Source organism: Parasteatoda tepidariorum, chromosome 2 (genome assembly GCF_043381705.1).
Source record: "Parasteatoda tepidariorum isolate YZ-2023 chromosome 2, CAS_Ptep_4.0, whole genome shotgun sequence".
Lineage (NCBI taxonomy): Eukaryota > Metazoa > Arthropoda > Arachnida > Araneae > Theridiidae > Parasteatoda > Parasteatoda tepidariorum.
The window spans coordinates 19,791,654-19,795,826 of NC_092205.1; the positions used below are offsets into that span (position 1 = coordinate 19,791,654).

General features: G+C 27.9%; 1 long non-coding RNA gene across 1 annotated transcript in view; it reads right to left on the reverse strand.

Annotated features, from left to right (window-relative positions):
• Positions 1-699: 699 nt before the first annotated feature.
• Positions 700-4,173, reverse strand: part of LOC107457556 (uncharacterized) — an 8,527-nt gene continuing 5,053 nt past the window's right edge. Inside the window, exon 2 of the long non-coding RNA XR_011636097.1 lies at positions 700-2,561. This is a non-coding gene — a long non-coding RNA (uncharacterized lncRNA). The remainder of the gene's footprint in view (positions 2,562-4,173) is intronic.

The window sequence follows — 4,173 nt, forward strand, 5'->3', positions numbered from 1 at the left end:
GAAGAAAATTAATAAGTTTTATTTACTGCATACAAGCTGCAAGTATATAGAATTCATAAAATAAGTTACAAAAATATACGAAATCCATAAAGCGAGTAGCGAATTCAATTTTACTACGAAAATATTTTAATTCATTCTTGAGAGATATATATATAAGGAAAAAAAAGAAAATTAAGAAAATTAATAAGTTTTATTTACTGCGTATAAGCTGCAAGTATATAGAATTCATAAAATAAGTTACAAAAATATATGAAATCTATAAAGCGAGTAGCGAATTCAATTTTATTTCGAAAATATTAAAATATAATTCATTCTTGAGAGACACCGCTGCGTGTAAGTTCATTTGAATTCGCTACTGGCCTCATAGATTTCCTTTTTTGTTCTGTTCTATATTTTCCTTACATTAAATTTTCTATTTTTGATTGATATGTTTTATTTCTTATATATTTTTTAACTAATGTGTTTGAATTTCGTTTTGATGTTTTGAGTGCTCCTCGCACTATTGTATTGATATATTTTGATTTGGCTATATTGATTAATTATTAAAACACACTCCTTTTGTCGGATGTAATCACGTGAACTGATGAAGAGATATATTTTTATTATTTTGTTATCCGGCATTTTAATATATATACATAGTTCTGATACACACGTCTGCTGTTAATATTTAACCCATAGATACACAGTACACAGACAACATACACACATAAAAAATCTTTTTATTTAAATATTATTACAAATATATAATTAAACATAATATTTATTTTAATATCATACACTTATATTTATGGCCTATGGTTTCTCTGGAAATCATACCAAGCAAAGTAATTAAATTCTTTTAAAGGAAAAAAAGCATTTTTTATAAATATATATAAGACGATTCAGAAATTTATAGACTATTTTATTTTTGACAAAATTTTCAACGAATCGGAACTGAAAATATTACAGATGTATTAACCCCTTGACGCAGATGGGACACAGGTGTCCTTTTTATATATGTATTTTCTTCTGACATTCTAATTACAAAGTATATTTTGACATTTCCTAGTTATAAAAAGTAGTCTTATAGTCCCTTAAAATCAATAAGATTATTGGAATTATCTTTGTACTATTAAATAAAATCCAAGTAAGGTAGTTTAATTTTTTTCTCCATTCATATTTTAAAATTTAACATTGATTGATTTTATTAATTAAAGAAATTTTAATGATGTATAACTAGTTCATTTAGATCTAGATAACTGTGCCTTTCGTACTTTCGTTATTTTTTATTTATCTATTTATTTATTTATTAATTTTTTGCGGACATCATAAAATATATCTAGTTCCATTTACAACGGATTCGTCAAAATAAGGCAATAGTTTATTTTTGCCGAACGTCAGGAAGAAATTCTCCCATTCCCGAATAGTATTTTTTTTTAAATTTAATTATTATTTTTTAAATATAAGTAGCAATTTTAAAATTTTAATTAATTTTTAGTTATATTTGAAATCAAATTAACTTTTATTTATATTCAAAATTTGTTTAATTTTTAATTATAACTAAAATTTAGTTAACTTTCAATTATAATAAAAATTTTATTATTTTTTAATTAGAATTTTAAGTTTTAATATTTTTTAAACAATTTAGTTACTTATTTTGAAATGAAGTGATTTTTTTTAACAATTAATTAAAAACTATTTAACATTATTTTCTCAATTAAGTTATTAATTTTATTAATATCAATTTTTCCAGAATTTTTTCAAATGCAACAAGTTATTTAACTTTTTAATCACGTTTTTTTAAAATTCTGATAAATAAGGCCGAAGTAAGAACTGAATTTATGTCTGTATAGTTTAAAAAGTACTTACTAAACCTGATGGCCCCATAGCGAAAGATTATTTTTATCCAACCTCCGCTATTCACCGTCAAAAACCATTAATACTTAAGCTAATAATTTATGAGATTCAAAGATTATGAATATGGCACTACATTATCTTTCTGATAAAATTCTGTTCGCTTCCACAATTTTAATTTAAGAGTGGATATCGCTCATTAAAGTAACTTAATATTTGCTTGGCGCACATTATCTTAGCCTTATTCCGAAAATGCATTTTGCTTCGTTTATGCAATTTTATTTGAGATTTATCATTAAATACCATGCGACAGAGTTTGCATTGATAAACCCCATTCGTCCACTTTTCTAACTCCATCAACAAGATCTTAACTCGACTCTTATATGCATCGAGGTCCATTCTGTCTATGGCTTGCCGAACGTGTTTTTTGTGGTTTCTGGATCGAAAATGTTGCATTAGTGGTACCACACCCGTGTTCTTCTTATCGCAATATTCACAATAGTGCTCACCATACTGGTCAGTTTCGAATTCTTGCACCAGATCGAGCATTTTCCTTTTGATGAGAGAAACCGAAGACATCCACCAGGGATCGTCATCTTTCATCAACTGCATCGTTTTGTGCTTTCTCGTATTGAGATGGGCAAGAAAAGGAACTAAACTATTGAATTGGGCCTCACAAGCAACACACTCCATTCTTAAGTTATTGAAAGGTGTCTGTCTTCTACATCCTAGAAATAAATAATTAAAAAAATAGAAACTATTAATTATTAACTGTGGCAACCACTTATAGAAAAAATGCATTTATTATAGTTTTGAAACTGAGGTAGTTTTCCTCAGATAAAACGAATGCAGGGAGCAACGGATGCAGGGATGCAAACGTTGGAGAGTTGGCTAATTGCGGGAAGTTGGACTACTGAAGCTAGATCAGTTGACCATCAGGGTACTTTCACACACACTTTCACAGTTATAAAGTTTAAAAATTTGCCTGACTAAACTAAATAAATTACATCAGAATCCATCAACTGCCTTTAGCTGGTTGCTCGCAAAAACAGTGCGTTTTCAATAGCGATGTCCAAGTAGGCTAAACTATATCACAGAGTGGAATGAATCAATCTATTTTCCTAATTTTAGGGTAGTGAAAGGCAACTAGTTGTTTGCACTATTCTTAATGGACGATTCTTATTTCCATTTCAATAGAAACGTAATTCTATTGTTTGAGCTGTAGCTGGTTGATCATAGATGGATGCTGGATTGCCACCCATCAATGAACTTGTTTTGCTTATTTATTTTATAATTTTAAAAAACTTGATCTTTTAGGGGTAGTCGGTAGGGCATATACGAATAAAGCTAAAACTGACCTTCTTCGATGCATCTTTTCTCATCATCTAAACAAAATCTTTCCTCAGTTTTTTTTTTCGCAGAATACTTACATATGCATGTTTACACTGTGATAACTGTTAATAAATATCTTCAGAAGAAATTTTTTAAAAAAATTATGAACTGAGAGCTTTTTATTTTTTAAAAAAGCTTCCTCATTTTTGAGCAAAAATCTTTCATAAATCAAAGAGGAACGCTAAAAGAGTATCACAGCGTACAACCTAAATAATCTCAAATGGGTCATTCTCACAAAAAGGTGATTTTTTAAGTCCCTTAGTAATAAATATTAGTAAATACAGCAGATTTCTTAATATTTTTCTTCATCATTTTTCGTAAAGTTCTAACTATCAAATCATATGCATATCTGCTAAATGTATTTAATAATTCATTCTTATTTTTTAATAAACATAACTTCAAAGTCCCCTTCGTGGACGTCCCTACGTCTGTGACACAATATAATTTTTAATGGCTGTTAAACAATTTAAAGGTTATTTTAATGATTTTTGTAGTTTTACCTAGTTAAATGTTTATAGTAACTTTTTATTTAATATTTTTTTGAAAAATATTTTTTTTTATAAAATAAATGACTAGTAAACTTTGTCCATCAAAAATGAAATCTCCCTCCATGGACAATTAATATAGTTCGGTAAATGTGCATTAAAGGGCAACATATGCGAAATCCCTATAAGACAGCTTCTGGGAAAGGTAACCATTCCATTTTCTATTGTTAACTATCAGTTGCTTTTGTTCTCTTTGGTATCAGTTTTGGATTGTTGTGTTCAACTGGGGTTTGGCAAAGCTCTCACCGTATACTCCGTGGACATCATAAAGAAGGTAAGAGAAAATTATTTTATTTTTGATAGATGAATTTTAGATTGCAAAAATAGTATATTTAATAAAAAGAACTGCCCCATTTTTGTAACTTTAAAATTAAAAATCAGTAAAATTCAAGAACTAGTTTTT